Source organism: Misgurnus anguillicaudatus, chromosome 2 (assembly GCF_027580225.2).
Source record: "Misgurnus anguillicaudatus chromosome 2, ASM2758022v2, whole genome shotgun sequence".
NCBI lineage: Eukaryota > Metazoa > Chordata > Actinopteri > Cypriniformes > Cobitidae > Misgurnus > Misgurnus anguillicaudatus.
Window position 1 is genome coordinate 52,697,950 of NC_073338.2, and position 18,961 is coordinate 52,716,910.

Below are 18,961 nucleotides of genomic sequence, written 5' to 3' on the forward strand. Positions count from 1 at the left end.
AAAATTCTTGAGTACATGCCAAGTACTCATTAAAAGAGCGGAGATGCGGTTTTGATGAAACAAACTAGTAAATGACAACAGTATCAGATGCATCTCTCTCTCTCTGTCGTGTTCGCTCGCGCGCGCTATACACCGTGCATGTGGATCGCAAGGCAAGAATGTGCATCCAAATTTCGGAAGTTAGATGACTCAGCTGCGGTGGACATGCATAAGATTTATAAAAACACACTTGAGAAGAAATGCGCAGCAACTAAAAAAGACTTGTTTCTAAGACCATAATGCCATTTCGCGCTTTGTTTTCCGAAGCTCGTGGAGGCGTGGAGCAGCATACACAGTTATTAATTTATGTGCCTTTGCGATCGACGTATTGGACACCCCTGCATTAAATGAACATTAACATGGAGCCCTGAGATGTATGAACCTGTTTTAATGAACAGTAGCTTAAATAAAAACATCAAATGCTCACATAAACAACGCAATAAAACACAGTGCACCTGTTACTGCCTTCCGCCACGCATACTCGTGCAAAAAACAATGTTGATTCTGGCTGGACAGGATTTACCGCGAGTTTTCAAAATCACTGTTATCAAACATGGTTGTAATGATAATTACATTTTAAACGATAATACTAACCGTCACGTAATTTTATCATGGTTAATCGTGAAACCGGTAATCGTCCCATCCCTAAATGGGACTAGGCTAAATGCTAACACATTCATGACACACTGTGCAAAGATAAAGTGCTCATATTGAAAAAAGATAGGCATGTATTCATTCATCTAAGTTGAGGTAAGAACATAGTAAAATATTGAAAAACTGTGGTGTTTTCCTTTAAAGGCCCTTTCACACGTGACACGGCAAGTGGTGGAATCAGCACATTTGCTGCTTTCTCTTTAGCTTTGTGCAGTTGAAGCCTTGTTTACACTTTTGCAATTCGCATGGCTCTAACTCTACGGCCTGCACCTGCTGAACCTCCAGACTCCTCAGTAAACCTACAAGACTTTTCTGCTTGACGTGCTCTCCGTTGTATAATTCTGTAAATGACAGAGGGCGACTTAAGAATTTGTTCTCAAAACCATCAAAAAGCAGCGATCAGAGAAAGTAGATTAATTTGTCAAACGTAAATACGTGGATTTCTTCACATATAAACTGTTTAGGTTGTGGGTCGATGACACATGAAAAAGTTTTTATGATGTTTTTATAAAACATGACTTTACTTGAATGGGTGTTCATAAGGCTGACATGACACATTCACGTATAATCATGACATGAGACGTGTCATGAATATGAAGGAGATTTTATGGACGTTTATGACAACTGCCATTAAGTGTCATTTGTTCAATTATGTCATTTTTATTGCAAAGATGACATTGTTTTAGATGTCTTTGTTATGACAACTTGACATTAACCAAGACAACATAACTGACCACTTTTTACCAGTGATACAAATTGAATTTGTTGTTAAAATGTCATTAAGTGTTAATACTCTGTTAAATAGTTTTATAACAGCATCATGAATATTCTTCAGTTCATAATGTTTATTTGACCGAGTATTAATAATATTTGACGTAGTATTAACATTTAATGACATTTAAATCAAAGTTTAATGTAATGTTAACCCACAAAGCTAGGTAGTTTCTTAAGTTTGATAATTATTGTTTATGATTTATAACAAGTTATGTTGTATTGGTTTATGTGTCAAGTTGTAATAACAAAGATATCTCAAACAATGTCATCTTTGCATTAAAAATTACATAATTGAGTAAATGACACTTAATGGCAGTTGTCATAAATGTGCAAAAAATCTTCTTCATGATCATGACACATGTCATGTCATGATTATGAAGGTGTCATGTCAGTCTTATGCACACCCCTTCAAGTAAAGTGTTATCAAGTTTTTTTTTCCTACAGGGCAGTTGGAAAGCAAGAGGTACGTAAAATAAAATGAAAGTTTCTAAGCAGTTGCACACTTCTAAATGCTTTTTGGCATTCAGAAATAGACCCAGTTAGATTTCAGCCTAATAGGCATACTTGCACTGAATCACCAATTTCAGATGTATTTTGTGTATTTTTAAAATACAAAATACTGTATTTGTATTTAAATACATTTTTCCTAACAGTATTTTGTATTTGAATTTAAATAAATTTTTCGACACAGTATTTTGTATTTGTATTTGAAATACATTTCCATGTATTTATGCCCATCTCTCCCAGCAAACACAGAACGTTCCCCTAACGTTAGTTTTTGGTTATATTTTGGTTATCTTTTGGGGAACCAAAAAATAACGTTCTGGGAACGTTATTTTTAGGGTTTATTTTTTGCAACCATAAAATAACGTTCCCATAACGTTGTAGGGTGGTTATTTTTAAATAACCTAAAAATAACTTATACAGAACGTTATTTTTTGGTTCTTTTTTGGTTCTTTTTTTGGAACCATAAAATAACGTTCCCATAACGTTGCAGGGTGGTTATTTTTAAAATAACCTAAAAATAACTTATACAGAACGTTATTTTTTGGTTCTTTTTTGGTTCTTTTTTTTGGAACCATAAAATAACGTTCCCATAACGTTGCAGGGTGGTTATTTTTAAAATAACCTAAAAATAACTTATACAGAACGTTATTTTTTGGTTCTTTTTTGGTTCTTTTTTTGGAACCATAAAATAACGTTCCCCTAAGGTTGCAGGGTGGTTATTTTTAAAATAACCTTAAAATAACTTATACAGAACGTTATTTTTTGGTTCTTTTTTGGTTCTTTTTTTTTGGAACCATAAAATAACGTTCCCATAACGTTGCAGGGTGGTTATTTTTAAAATAACCTAAAAATAACTTATACAGAACGTTATTTTTTGGTTCTTTTTTGGTTCTTTTTTTGGAACCATAAAATAACGTTCCCATAACGTTGCAGGGTGGTTATTTTTAAAATAACCTAAAAATAACTTATACAGAACGTTATTTTTTGGTTCTTTTTTGGTTCTTTTTTTGGAACCATAAAATAACGTTCCCATAACGTTGCAGGGTGGTTATTTTTAAAATAACCTAAAAATAACTTATACAGAACGTTATTTTTTGGTTCTTTTTTGGTTCTTTTTTTGGAACCATAAAATAACGTTCCCCTAACGTTGCAGGGTGGTTATTTTTAAAATAACCTAAAAATAACTTATACAGAACGTTATTTTTTGGTTCTTTTTTGGTTCTTTTTTTTGGAACCATAAAATAACGTTCCCATAACGTTGCAGGGTGGTTATTTTTAAAATAACCTAAAAATAACTTATACAGAACGTTATTTTTTGGTTCTTTTTTGGTTCTTTTTTTGGAACCATAAAATAACGTTCCCATAACGTTGCAGGGTGGTTATTTTTTTTAAAATAACCTAAAAATAACTTACATAACGTTCTCTAATGGTTATTTTTTGGTTATGTTTTTTTTTTAGGAAGTGAAGTGAATGCATAATTAAACCCATTATTCCTTTAGTGTGCACGTCTAATATGTGCGTGCTTGTCTGCACGAGCTTACCGCCTTCTTCACGAGTACCCGCTTTATCTTGTGCTCAGAAAAGTCGTTAATTTAAAAAATAACGGTCCTTTCGTTTTTACCTCAGAGACTAACATTATTTTAGCGGTTCTTTTGTCTCTTTCTTGATTTAGTAACTTAAATATGTGAGAAGAAATATAGATATGAGTGATTTCCAATCGATTTGAGGAGAATTTAATGTTAGAAACTTTTTATTGTTGTAAAAACGGATAGCCGACTAACTGTGGTAAGATCTTTTAACCTAAAGTGACTGATTTATTTCTCATTGCGTTTTAACTTCAGAGTATATCATTCTAGCGATTTCTTTTTTGTTTCTTCATTAGCTTAAATATGTGAAAACGAAAATATATTTTAATTATTTCCATGAAGAGAATATGAAGTTAGAAGCTTTTGATTATTGTAAAAACTGAGAGAGAGATGCTGATTGTTGTTACTTAATAACGGAGAGGCGGCTGCTGTAAGGTCTGTTAAACTAAAGTGAATTACATGTTTATATATTTTCAATAAATATCTGTTTTAACTCTTCTTTATTGTGTTGAAGTCACTATTATATATTTGATAAAATATAATGTTATCTAAATACATAATATGTGATGTGTTGAGGTATTTTTATATAAAATAACCTGTGTTATATAATGGTTTAATATTTTAATAGACATTTTTCCAGTAATAGCATAATTTAATTATTATAGATTTTGTATTAAATAAATTATTTTATTCCTCCTTATACGGAAATGTGTTTTACTTATTTTAGATAGATATGATAGATAAAAAACAACCAAAACACAGCATGGGATGTACTAATAGACGTGCCGTACTTTTGTAAGCCTTCACTTCTTCACTGAGGCTGGAGTCTTGCGCGCTCTGTCAGTGCGTGCACGGAGCCCCGGCAACGCGCCCTGGTGAGATCATTTTTCACTCCATGTCAGCTGTGCATTTTCCAAGGTTTGTTTTTAGTTCTCAAAACGTTCCCCTAACGTTAGTTTTTGGTTCCCATAACGTTATTTTCCAAGGTTTGTTTTTGGTTAGCCAGGAAAGTTTTCTTTACAGAAATAGAACGTTATTTTTAGGTTATTTTAACGTTTTCCTAACGTTAGGAGAACGTTAGAATAACGTTAGGAGAACGTTGTTTTTGGTTGGCCGGGAGGGTTTTCTTTGCAGAAATGGAGCGTTGTTTTTGGGTTGTTTTGGCGTTTTCCTAACGTTGGGAGAACGTTAGAATAACGTTCTCCTAACGTTAGGAAAACCTTAAAATAACCTAAAAATAACGTTCTATTTCTGTAAAGAAAACTTTCCTGGCTAACCAAAAACAAACCTTGGAAAATAACGTTATGGGAACCAAAAACTAACGTTAGGGGAACGTTTTGAGAACCAAAAACTAACGTTAGGGGAACGTTTTGGGAACCAAAAATTGTTAGCTGGGCTGCTTGCGGTCCCGGTGACATTACTTACAGCTTTGCATTTTTTTATATCTTGAGTCAGCTTGAGCTTTGCTCGTTCAGTGCAATAGTCCTGACATAAGCATTGCTTTTTTGCTACCATATCTTTGCAAACTTTTTAGTAAAGATATGGTTTATTAATAATGAGATTATAAAAAAATGGGAGAAAGAAAATGCAGCACGTGGTCGTAACAAGAGCCGGTTGTTATTGCCATAGAAACCTTTAATAGTATCTTATAGTAAACACTAGGGGTGCCACAATTCTCAATACATTATTGAACCGTTCGGTTCGACCCCCACGGTCCAATACGCGCAGGTGAATTGCGGTTTTTCGGTTTATCCATCAAAATCTGTCAGTTTTATATTTCCTGTACTTTTGTTAATGTGTGCATGCGCGTGGTCTGCACGCTTATAAACACCACAGCGAGTTGATATCCAGTCACTGTGCGCTAGCTGCGTTAAACTCTCCTTGAACTCTGCTTGCAATGCTGGTGTCAGATTTCATTCGCGTGCACACACACCCAACAGAAGTACGACAACAAAAAGCAGCAGCACGACTGTCTTTTAAATCTGAGGTGTGGATTAATTATTTGTGCGTGTAGATTACATACAACATCAATGTAAAGATGCAAATTCGCGTGCGGCAATGCGAATGACGCAAATTGGGCTTGTTATTGATGCAAACGCGCGTTATTTGCCTCAAACACATCTTCTGCGCAAGTTGAAAAAGTTTAACTCAAGAAGAGAATGCACATGATGCTAAAATAAATCCCACCAGTAATGTTGTTTGAGGAACGCATTTTTGGTTTCTACACAGACAGCATGATGTTGGACTTAACAGTAGTGCAGTAAGGTATAGCCTTCATTTACAATGTAAAGTTTAATTTACTAAGTACAGGTATATAAAATGGCCAATTTATGTAATGTAATGAATTCACATGTTCCCCAGTTTTAATAGAATATGATTTTTATATGTCTTTATTTAATTATATCTTATATTGTTGTATCAGTACACTAGAAATATGTAAGATGATTTTTGCATTTACATAAAATAAAGAGAACTGCAATTAAAACCAGTATTTTTGCTTCTTAACATCTCAATGTTCCTGTTACCTAAGCATAGAATAATTAAAAACAGTTTAATAGGCCATGGCATCAGAACCGAAACCGAACCGTAAACCGTGAACAAGAACCGAAATATATATTGAACCGTGAACTAAGTGTATTGTTGCATCACTAGTAGACACACATTAGACTTAATTCTGTCACTCCGGCTCAATATTAATGACATCGAAATATCACCTCAGAGCAATGCAGTTTCAGACAATTGCCTTGTCTCATACACGGTACTTCTAGATAGGATCACTTGATCCACAACATGCTACCGACTAGCCAGAACAATAATTTCCACCACTAAAGATAGCTTTATTAGCACTCTTCCAGACCTGTCCCAAATGAAACATGTAGCAGATAACCGTGAAGATCTAGATATTGTAATAGAACAAACACTGTTCAGGTTTTCTAACACATTGGATGCCGTTGCTCCCATTCAAAAAAAGAGAATCAAAGAAAAAACACCAGCTCCATGGTATGACCATCACACCGCAGCCCTTAAAAACGCAGCTAGAAAAATGGAAAGAAATTATAGAAGCACAAAGTTAGAGGTATGGCGTGCAGCATGGAAAGAGAGTGTTCAACACTACAGGCAGGCTATAAAAATTGCAAGATCTACGTATCTAGGCAAACTTATTAAAGAAAATCATAACAACCCTTAATTTCTATGTAAAGCACTTTGAATGACCCCTGTGTATGCAATGTGCTATACAAATAAACCTGCCTTGCCTTGCTTTACCTTCCTCTTTAGCACAGTTGTGATACTGACTAGAAACAAAGAACTAACACAATCCAATGGTACACTCTAACACAATAGTAACGACTTCTTTACTAACAAAATTACGGTTATTAGGGAAAACTTCGTAAGTACGCAAGCAGCCACCACTCTACCCAATAGTACATTTAACACTAGATTACCATACAAACATCTTGGGTCATTTAAACCTACTACAATAAAAGAGCTCTCTAAATTACTTCCTGCTTCGCTACTGTTCGGACGCTTTTGCTTTTTTGCTTTTATCTTTTGATTCAACTACCAGCAGTTCAGCACAGTGCTCAAACTAAACAATTGGGCACTCACACTAAAACTACAAATTCCTGGAACTATATTGATATTTGGTAGGGGTGTAACGATTCATCTATTACATCGATTTATATTCCTATGATCCAACTACATCAATCTAAGTTGGCTTTCCGGACGACATATATCGATTTAAACGTAATCAATCGATTGTATCGATACTAAGAAATAAAGCATTGAATTTAGGCACATCAGACTCTATATTATGGATGTTTTTTCTTAGCACTTTTAATGATAATGGCGTTAAACGTTACTCGATTTAGTCTGCCTATCTGTGACGCCATCGCCACGTGCTAGCAGCGCAAAAACAACATAACAGCATGGCGGATGGTGGAGGAGAAGCACACGAGCCACGAAATTATCAAGCCACCATTGCGGTCCAGTGTCTGGAAACACTTTGGCTTTTGCAAAGATGGAGATGTTCTTAATAAATCGCTCGCTGTTTGTTGGATATGTAAAGGTCAAGTAAAGTACAACGGCAACACAACAAATCTCTCCAACCACCTACTAAGGCATGGGATTGCACACAACACCGACCGCCCAGGCACCTCTTGCAGTGTTCCCGCTGCAGCATTACCGCAAGGTAACATTAAAGTCAACTCTGCAGAAGCCTCGGGCCTCGCCTGCATGTTTAGTCAGAGACTAGGCCAAAACTCGGCACGGGCAAAAAATATCACGGCAACAATTGCCAAGTTTATCTGCAAAGATATGCAACCCTACAGTATGGTTGAAAACCTGGGGTTCCGTGAAATGATTAAAACATTGGAGCCAAGGTACACGATACCAAGCCAACCACACTTCTCAAAAACGGTTATTCCTGCATTGTACGAAAGTACTAAGAATGATGTGAAGCTGTCGCTCTCTCAAGCTGAACGAGTAGCGATAACAACAGATGGCTGGACGTCATGCTCAAATCAAGGGTATGTGACAATTACCTCTCATCACATTGATCCGGATTGGAAAATGAAAACCTTTGTTCTGCAATCCAGAGTTTTAAATGAAGCTCATACTGGTAAAAATATTGGCGCGTTACTGCGTGAAGCCTGCATTGAGTGGGAAATCTCTGACAAGAATCCTGCGATTGCCACAGATAACGCCAAGAACATGATTGTAGCCAGTGCAGAAGCCCAGTTCAGTCCACACATTACCTGCTTCGCACATACGCTCAACCTTGCCTCACAGAAGGGTTTGGGGGTGGAGCGTGCTTCCAGGTTGTTGGGGAAAGTGCGAAAAATTGTTGGATATTTTCACCGCAGCCCGATTGCATGTCACGTCCTACAGGAAAAAACAAACTCTGATGGATTTACCAAAACACAAACTAATCCAAGACATAATCACCAGATGGAACAGTTCATTCGAAATGCTTGAACGTTTTTTGGAACAACAGCCAGCTATAATGGCAACTCTGATGTCCAAGGATCTGCGTAAAGGAGTCACAGATGTATGCACGCTGAGTGAGAGTGATATTGCCAACATGGATGACATTGTTCAGTTGATGGGTCCTGTCAAAATTGCAACAACTGTAATGTGTAAAGAAGACCAGCCCAACCCTCTCTGTAATTGCTCCTCATCAAGCAAAACTGCTGAAACACCTCCAGCCATGCGAAAACGACTCAACCCTGGTGCAGAGATTAAGATGGTGATGCCCAATGACCTCTCCAAATGCTACAGAGGCACCCAAGATGCTCTCAACATAGGTAAATAATTTGTAGTCTTAATGAAAATCTACTAGGTTAATATTTTAGGTTATTAGACTATTTTATTTTGTAAAATAAAAAAAATTGAATTTTAGTTGTTTTTTTCATATGGAAAAGTAAACAAGATAGCTGCAATAAAATTCTTAGTTTATGGTGGCTTTACATCATCATTGTGCCACATTTCTTTTAAACATACTATAGTTTACTCTTCTGATTTTGTGTATGAGGAGGTGGTCATCACTTGCAATGTCGGGTCAACATAATTTAATAATGCAATGAATGCAATATTCTTGTTCTTTAAACAGCATCAGCGTTGGACCCGCGATTTAAAGAACTGCCCTACCTGGACAAAGAGGACAGAGAACAAGTCTACGCAAAACTGATTTTTGAGGCAGAAGGGTCCCACCAGGTAACTCTTCTCTCCTATTTCCTTTGCTCCTTTCTCTTCTCCCCTTTAATTTGTCCTCTCTTAAATCTCATCTGTTCTTTGTCTTCCTATAAATTTCTGTGTGTAGTCTAACAGAGCAGAAATTTGAATAGTTCACACATTCTTACATCAATAGATGCAAGCAATGGGAAATCGGGAGGAAGACGAGGGAAGCTCAAGCACAAAACTGTCACGATTCAGTGAAGAGACCACATGTGTGTTTCATGTGATACACAAAAAAGATTGTTGTTGTTGTTTTGTATTAATGAGAAACATGACTATATTTTTAAACGCATTTCTTGTATTGTAGCCAGAGATGTATAGTAACGAAGTAGAACTACTTCACTACTGTACTTAAGTACTAAAAGACAGTATCTGTACTCTACTGAAGTATTATTTTTTTCTCCTACTTCCACTTTTACTTCAGTACATATTTTCGATGAGTTTAATACTTTTACTTTGATACATTTTTTATGTGCTGCATCGTTACTTTTTACACTCGTTATTAAAATGTTACGAATTATTCCAAACCCACATTATCACTGCCGGAGGGGTGATACACGTTAGAAACACACACACATCGTGGTCTTAACCAATCGGAGATAGTGAAGGGTGGACCACTCCCTCCCTCTCACTCACAAATATGAGTCGCGGTTGTGGACAAATGTGAAGCGAAGAGAGAGCCAACATGCACGAGAGAGACAGAGTTAGCGCGCGCGCGCGAGAGAGAGAGAGAGAGAGAGAGAGAGAGAGAGAGAGAGAGAGAGAGAGAGAGAGAGAGAGAGAATGCACGAGAAAGGGCGAGTGTGTGCGAAAGAAGGAAACCTAAATACACTGAAACACCTTGTACCTTTACATATATAGTGACTAATATTTCATTAATACTGAATTCTTTATCATCATATCAGTTAAATTAATCTGAATTAATCTGAACATTCCTGCCCTTGTACTCCTGCTACAGCCAAAGGAATTGTGAGTGTCCTTTAGCTTAAACATTTGAAATAATGGTAACACTTTAGAATACGGATCCATTATTAATGAATAACTACACAGGAACAAATGAGTAATTAAACAATATTAATCTAGTAACTACTGTTAACTAACACAAAACTCTGATTAACAAACTGGTAAGTAATAGCACACAGATGAATGTGGTAGTTCACTATTAACTTATCGGTAACTACTACTTTTTTCATACTTCCCAAAGAACTACTGATAAGTTTCATAATTCATGCAAAGCTAAACGATAACTAATATAGGACAAATTACTAACACTACATTAACACGTTTACTACTGTAAACTAATACACAAGACTGTTTACATTATCAATAGGTAATAGCAGACTTGTTCTCATCAAATCATTGAAAGACTACTGGAACTTATAGATTCATCAACCATCCAAATGCCTATACAGCGATTTTTTTCTTACCTGTCAAAAATATGTTTTATGTATGGCTCCAAGCTCATATGTGAATAGTCTGTAAATGGTTAAGATTCTCCCCTTTAAGATTAGCTTTCCATTAACTACTATATGAATAACGGTAACCCACTAGTAATTTTACTTTTATTTATTGTTTATTTGACAGGGTCGTTGCACAACAAATGTGTTGCACAGACCAGAAATAGCTTCAAGCTAATTTTTATCTGTAGTCCCTGGACAGCGGCAAAGTGACAACAAGTTAAAACGGTGTACAATAATAAATTCTACCAATAAGTCCACTCACAGTACAAAATACAAATAAAACACCTATAAAAATATCGTCTCAACAAATGCACTAGCTGCAGTATTTACAACTATTAAAATTTACCTGCTATAACCCAATTTACCAATTTTTGTACTAATGATTATAAGACTGCCCATTTTTCAACCACTTTTTAAGATTAAATTTAAACTGTTGCAATGTAGTACCCTCTCGCACAGTTAAAGGCAACGAATTCCACATCCCTGCTGCTTTTACTGAGAAGCAATTCTGTCCAAAGGTAGAGGACCTAAATTTAACCTAACAGTCTCCTCTAGAGGTGGCTCGCGTTGTTCTCATTCCTACCTCTTCACACGATTTTACCAACATTCTCAGGGGCTGTGGTGCCAAATCATGAAAAATTTTATATACTAAACTAACATTCGAAAACAAAATAACATTTTCAAACGTTAGTAGTCTATATTTCTTTACAATATTACAATAGTGGTATGAAACAGGTGTTTTGTCTAAAATTTTAAGTGCCTGTTTATACAAGCTTTGGAGCCGCTGTAATACAGAGTTGGTTTCTAAAGACTAAGTTGTGCTGCAATAAGTAAAATGTGACAATATCATTGCATGCATATCAAGCTTAGCTGCATCCGTGCTCATTTGCTGGCGAAGATATCTAAACTTCGATAAATTAAATTTTACAGTTTTTATCAGTTTGGAAACATGCTTTTTAAATGACAGTGTCCTGTCCAACACCACACCTAAATACTTAACAAACTCTGCTTCGTGAATTCTTGTTCCTTTTACAATAATTTCCGGCGCCAAGTGAGAAATATTCCTTGTTGAAAAAAACATGCTGACAGTTTTACTATAATTCAAAGTCAAGCATGATTGCTCCATCCAAGCTGAAATTTTTTCCATCGCTCCCTGGAGCACTGCTGCTGCATTCTGATTTTCTTTTGCATGCACATATATCACAGCATCGTCGGCATACATTTGTACATGCACCTCAGGACAAATAGCCGGAAGATCATTTATATACACACTGAACAGAAGAGGGCCCAAAATGGAGCCCTGTGGCACCCCGACTGGGCAATCTACGAATGACGACATCGTGCTCTTAACTCTTGTGCAGTGCTTCCTATTCTTTAAATAAGATGTAAACCATCGTAATGTCTCATCAGAAATGTTATGAGTGGACAATTTGGATAAGAGGATGTTATGGTTTACCGTGTCAAAAGCTCTTTTCAGATCTAAAAATATAGCCCCCACCTCCCCCCCTTAATCCAACACGGCTTTAAGTTGTTCAACGAAATAACAAAGTACCGTTTCAGTCGAATGATGTTTTCTAAAACCGAGCTGAAGTGGATTCAGGGGGTGCTCTCCAAAATTCAAATGATCCCTTAGTTGCATGGCCACTACTCTCTCAACTACTTTAGATATTACCGGTAGGATACTCACTGGTCTATAGTTGGCCAGCTCAGCTTTGTCTCCTCCCTTATGCAAAGGTGTAACCACTGCCTTTTTTAGACAGTCTGGGAAGACCGCTTCTCTGATGGATCGATTGATTAACTGAGTAATAGGTCGACATAGGGTGGCAGCATTCCTTCTTATCATACACGAATCTAACCCATAACCATCCTTTGATTTAGAAACTTTAAGTTCTTGTAAAATTTTAATGACCTCTGGCTCCGAAACCTCATTTAAGTGAAACACTCGTTTTGTTAAATCTACAGATTTCAGATCCACTGTTCTATTATCAAAAACAACTGCCAATTCATTAACAGAATCTTTAAAAAAACTATTAAAAGCACTAGCTACCTTTGATTCATCTTGCGTTAAAACATTGTTTATTTTAATTTCATAACATTTCTGAGACATTTTTTTCCGAGAAATGGTATTAATGTGCTTCCAAACCAAATGATTGTTTCCTTTAGCTTGTGTTATCAAATCAATAAAAAAGTTTGCCTTCGAAATTTTTAATTCTTTCACTACTTTATTTCTGTAATCCTTAAATAGACGCATGTCATTATCAATTTTCGATTTTAAAGCCTTTTTAAGTAGAAAATCTCTTCTCCTCATCAAATTCCAAATCTCTTTAGTCAACCAGGGTAAATTTACTTTTTTATTCAAGTTAACACACTTTTTAATAAATTTCACTTTAACATTATTAATTAAATCTAAAAAGCTCCCACAAAATGGGTCTATTTCATCATTAAGATTCAAAATATTCCAGTCAACCTTCTCCAACTCCTGATCAAAATGTACCAAGTCTTTATTGGGTATTTTATAAAAAGTCTCTTTCTTTGTCCTAAATGTAAATCTATTTTTGTTTAATTTCCTTACTATAAGAACTAAATTATGATCTGACATACCTGTAATAAAATTTAAAGATTTTATAATTCTGTCAGATTTATTTGAAAATACCAAGTCAATTTGTGTTTTAGATGTTTTAGTTATCCTTGTCGGTCCTTTTATTAGCTGTTCAAAATTATAAAGACCAGTTATTTCCTTTAACCTTTTCCTACTGTTTTTATCTATCCAATTAACATTAAAATCACCTAGTACAATTACTTCTTTACCAAGAGTATTTAATTCTTTTAAAATCCCCTTAAATGATGTATAAAATGTAACATCAGCAGAAGGTGGTCTATAGAACCCAGCTACAATAAATGACATCTGAGGTGACACATTAATAGTTAAAGCAATACATTCAATCTCTACGTCAACTTTATCTTGCACATTAATCTGTTGGCATTGTAAATGCTCTTTAACATAAAACAGAAGTCCACCACCTCTTCCAATAGGCCTATCCCTTCTAAATATGCTATAGCCTGGAATGCGGTAGGCAGCCTTTGTTAACCAGGTCTCTGATAGACAAATAAAGTCCAAGTTCGAGTCAGTAAGCAGTTTTTCCACCTGATCGATTTTAGTGGAAATACTCCTAACATTTAAATGTCCTCCCAGCAGTCCTTTAGGTTTCGATTTAGCGTCCCAGATAACTTTAGCGTGGTTGAGTGTCTGAATGAGTGTCAAGTCATACCTTCGTTACGACGGTTTTAAATGATGTAGAAAACTTCTCTTTTGACATCGATTGATACGTTCTGTGACATTTCTCCACCCCGTGCTCCCCGCCGCTCCACTTCGTTCTCCCTCGACGCCTCGGCTGCTGTATCCCTGCTGAACCAATTCCAAACTAGGCTGTTCGCTTATCACTCCTTCGCACCCTTGATCCTCGAGTAGTGCACTATCCGCTGTACACATATCCTGTCCAGTGAATCCAAAGCACAAATCTCCATGCATCGATTGACTAGGTAAATCCAGGAAAAAATGCTCGCCGACATTTGATCCAGCCGGGTGGGCGCACACCACGTCGTCACAACCCGACACTTTGTCAAAAGATAATGACTCAAGTGTTACTACATCCTTCTAAAGTAATTACTCATTTTGGGGATCAGTATTCTAAAGTGAAGATCATGGTAACCCACTAGTAATGACTCAAGTGTTACTACATCATTCTAGATTAATTACTATTTTTTGGGATCAGTATTCTAAAGTGAAGATCATGGTAACCCACTACTAATGACTCAAGTGTTACTACATCATTCTAAAGTAATTATTAGTGTGTTACCGTGATCTTAACTTTAGAACACTGATTCAAATCATACATAAAACAGTGATTATAAAATTATTATAAAAAATATATGTGTTTGGCAGACTGTACAATGCACTACTTAATATTCCGGTAATAATCACCTTAGGGCAAATAACCAATGCCCAGGGACCACGAGAACAGTAAAGAGCCAGAGTCACAATGTACAATTTCTCAAGTGTATCAGTGTATTTAAAATATGAATCATTGAGCATAATAAAGCATTCAAATAAATGAATAAAACAAAGTGTAATCCTGCATAACAACATTATCAATGATAAAGAAATAACAAAGTTAGATTAAAAAAATATTAATTGGAGATCTGGTAATGAATAATAAAAAGCAAGATCAGTGATTAATAGCAAAGTCCCAATAGTTTCCAATAGCATCCAGCTGCAGCCCTGCAGACTCACCTCCGACTAGACACCAGTGGCTGGACACCAGTGGATAGACAGCCTACGTCATTTCCGTTTCGCCACTGGATGAACAGCATTTTTATTTTATATTTTCACCTCTTGATAGACATCATATTTATTTCATATTTTTACATCTGGATAAACAGCATATTTATTTTTGGTTTTCACCTCTGGATAGACAGCATATTTATTTTATATTTTCACCTCTGGATAGACAGCATATTTATTTTATATTTTCACCTCTGGATAGACAGCATATTTATTTTATATTTTCATCTCTGGATGGACAGCATATTTATTTTATATTTTCATCTCTGGATAGACAGCATATTTATTTTATATTTTCACCTCTGGATAGACAGCATATTTATTTTATATTTTCACATCTGGATAAACAGCATATTTATTTTATATTTTCATCTCTGGATAAACAGCATATTTAGATCGACTTAGCTATATACCTGATGGCACCTGTTCGCCCTACCGTCCCCCGCGAAGGGGGAACCCGCCGGGTCCGCGGCCGGGAGGGTGCGCCTCGGTCGGCCCGGGGGACCGGAGATACTTCCGGTCGAAAATCCGAATTTCGTTACAGCGCCGCTCCGGCGCCTCGGGCCCGGGTCCTTCGACCTTCGGGTCGGTCGGTCCGCCGGAGGGGCCCTTTCGAACGAGCCCAACCGCGAGTATCTGGCCCTTTCCGCAGCGGAGATACGGGGTGCCGTCTCCGGAATTTCCCACGGCCGCTGCTCGGGCGCCTGAAGTCCCAGGACGTCGCCCTCGGGGTTGGTCGCTCTACCCGAGGGGACCTTTCGAACGAGCCCGCCCTCGACCCTCCGACCCTTTCCGCGGCCGAGATACGGCGGTTCGAAGAAAAAAAAACGCTCGTCCGGAGTTTGCTCGCCCGTAGCGTCCGCTGCGTTCGTCCGCCGGAAGCGTGACCGGTCTCGTTCGAAAGGTCTTTCCAGGGGCTTTCCGGCGACGCCGGCCACGAGTCCGTGCGACCCCGTGGACCGGAGATACTTCCGGTCGAATATCCGAATTTCGTTCCCGCGCCGCTCCGGCGCCTCGGGCCCGGGGCCTTCGACCTTCGGGTCGATTGGTCCGCCGGAGGAGCCCTTTCGAACGAGCCCACCCGCGAGTATCTGGCCCTTTCCCCGGCGGAGATACGGGGGGCCGTCTCCGGATTTTCCCACGGCCGCTGCTCGGGCGCCTTAAGTCCGAGGACGTCGCCCTCGGGGTCGGTCGCTCTACCCGAGGGGACCTTTCGAACGAGCCCGCCCTCGACCCTCCGACCCTTTCTGCGGCCGAGATACGGCGGATCGAAAAAAAAAACGCTGGTCCGGAGTTCGCGCGCCCGTAGCGTCCGCTGCGTTCGTCCGCCGGAGGCGCGGCCGGTCTCGTTCGAAAGGTCTTTCCGGCGACGCCGGCCCCGAGTCCGTGCGACCCCGTGGCCTGGAGATACTTCCGGTCGAATATCCGAATTTCGTTACCGCGCCGCTCCGGCGCCTCGGGCCCGGGGCCTTCGACCTTCGGGTCGATTGGTCCGCCGGAGGGGCCCTTTCGATCGAGCCCACCCGCGAGTATCTGGCCCTTTCCGCGCCGGAGATACAGGGGGCCGTCTCCGGATTTTCCCACGGCCGCTGCTCGGGCGCCTTAAGTCCGAGGACGTCGCCCTCGGGGTCGGTCCCTCTACCCGAGGGGACCTTTCGAAATAGCCCGCCCTCGACCCTCCGACCCTTTCCGCGGCCGAGATACGGCGGATCAAAAAAAAAAAACCGCTGGTCCGGAGTTCGCGCGCCCGTAGCGTCCGCTGCGTTCGTCCGCTGCGTTCGTCCGCCGGAGGCGCGGCCGGTCTCGTTCGGAAGGTCTTTCCCGGGGCTTTTCGGGGACGCCGGCCCCGAGTCCGTGCGACCCCGGGGACCGGAGATACTTCCGGTCGAATTTCGGAAAACTTCGAACGGCCGTATCTCGGGCGCTTCGGGCCCGGGGCCTTCGAACTTCGGGTCGGTCGGTCCGCCGGAGGGGCCCTTTCGAACGAGCCCACCCGCGAGTATCTGGCCCCTTCCGCGGCGGAGATACGGGGGGCCGTCTCCGGATTTTCCCACTGCCGCTGCTCGGGCGCCTTAAGTCCGAGGACGTCGCCCTCGGGGTCGGTCGCTCTACCCGAGGGGACCTTTCGAACGAGCCCGCCCTCGACCCTCCGACCCTTTCCGCGGCCGAGATACGGCGGTTCGAAAAAAAAAAAACGCTCGTCCGGAGTTCGCGCGCCCGTAGCGTCCGCTGCGTTCGTCCGACGGAGGCGCGGCCGGTCTCGTTCGAAAGGTCTCTCTCGGGGCTTTCCGGGGACGCCAGCCTCGGGTCCGTGCGACTCCGGGGGCCGGAGATACGGACTTCCACCGCTGCACCTTTAAACGGCCGTAGCTCGGGCGCCTTAACACCGAGACCTTAGCCCTTTGGGTCCCTCATCCTCCAGGAGGGGCCCTTTCCAACGACCCCACCCCCGTCTCCGTACCCCCTTCCCCGGCCGAGATACGACCTTGGGAACATCGCCCCGTCAACCCGACCACCGTGCACCCGAGGCCGGCTTTGGACCCCGCGACGGACACCCTGGAGCTCGTACCCGGCGCACCGTTCGGTCCCTGCCATCCCACTCTTAAGCACTCCCCCACCGGACTAAGCCCCATCCTCCCGGCCCTTCTGGAGAACCAAACAGTTGGTCAACCCCAAAATTTCTCCAACCGTTGGTCAACCCTCGCCCTCGGACCCTTCTGGAGAACCAAACAGTTGGTCAACCCCAAAATTTCTCCAACCGTTGGTCAACCCGAAAGATTTTCCAGCAGTTGGTCAACCCCAATCGACTTAGGTTTTGGAGCGTTCGCGTTTCCAGCAGTTGGTCAACCTCAATCGACTTAGGTTTTGGAGCGTTCGAGTTTCCAGCAGTTGGTCAACCTCAATCGACTTAGGTTCTAGAGCTTTCGCCTCTCCGACAGTTGGTCAACCCCAATCGACTTAGGCTCTGGAGCTTTCACTTCTCCAGCAGTTGGTCAACCCCATCGACTTAGGTTCTGGAGCTTTCGCCTCTCCGACAGTTGGTCAACCCCGATCGACTTAGCTATATACCTGATGGCACCTGTTCGCCCTACCGTCCCCCGCGAAGGGGGAACCCGCCGGGTCCGCGGCCGGGAGGGTGCGCCTCGGTCGGCCCGGGGGACCGGAGATACTTCCGGTCGAAAATCCGAATTTCGTTACAGCGCCGCTCCGGCGCCTCGGGCCCGGGTCCTTCGACCTTCGGGTCGGTCGGTCCGCCGGAGGGGCCCTTTCGAACGAGCCCACCCGCGAGTATCTGGCCCTTTCCGCGGCGGAGATACGGGGGGCCGTCTCCGGATTTTCCCACGGCCGCTGCTCGGGCGCCTTAAGTCCGAGGACGTCGCCCTCGGGGTCGGTCGCTCTACCCGAGGGGACCTTTCGAACGAGCCCGCCCTCGACCCTCCGACCCTTTCCGCGGCCGAGATACGGCGGATCGGAAAAAAAAACACGCTCGTCCGGAGTTCGCGCGCCCGTAGCGTTCGTCCGCCGGAGGCGCGGCCGGTCTCGTTCGAAAGGTCTTTCCCGGGGCTTTTCGGCGACGCCGGCCCCGAGTCCGTGCGACCCCGGGGACCGGAGATACTTCCGGTCGAATTTCGGAAAACTTCGAACGGCCGTATCTCGGGCGCCTCGGGCCCGGGTCCTTCGACCTTCGGGTCGGTCGGTCCGCCGGAGGAGCCCTTTCGAACGACCCCACCCGCGAGTATCTGGCCCTTTCCCCGGCGGAGATACGGGGGGCCTCCTCCGGATTTTCCCACGGCCGCTGCTCGGGCGCCTTAAGTCCGAGGACGTCGCCCTCGGGGTCGGTCGCTCTACGCGAGGGGACCTTTCGA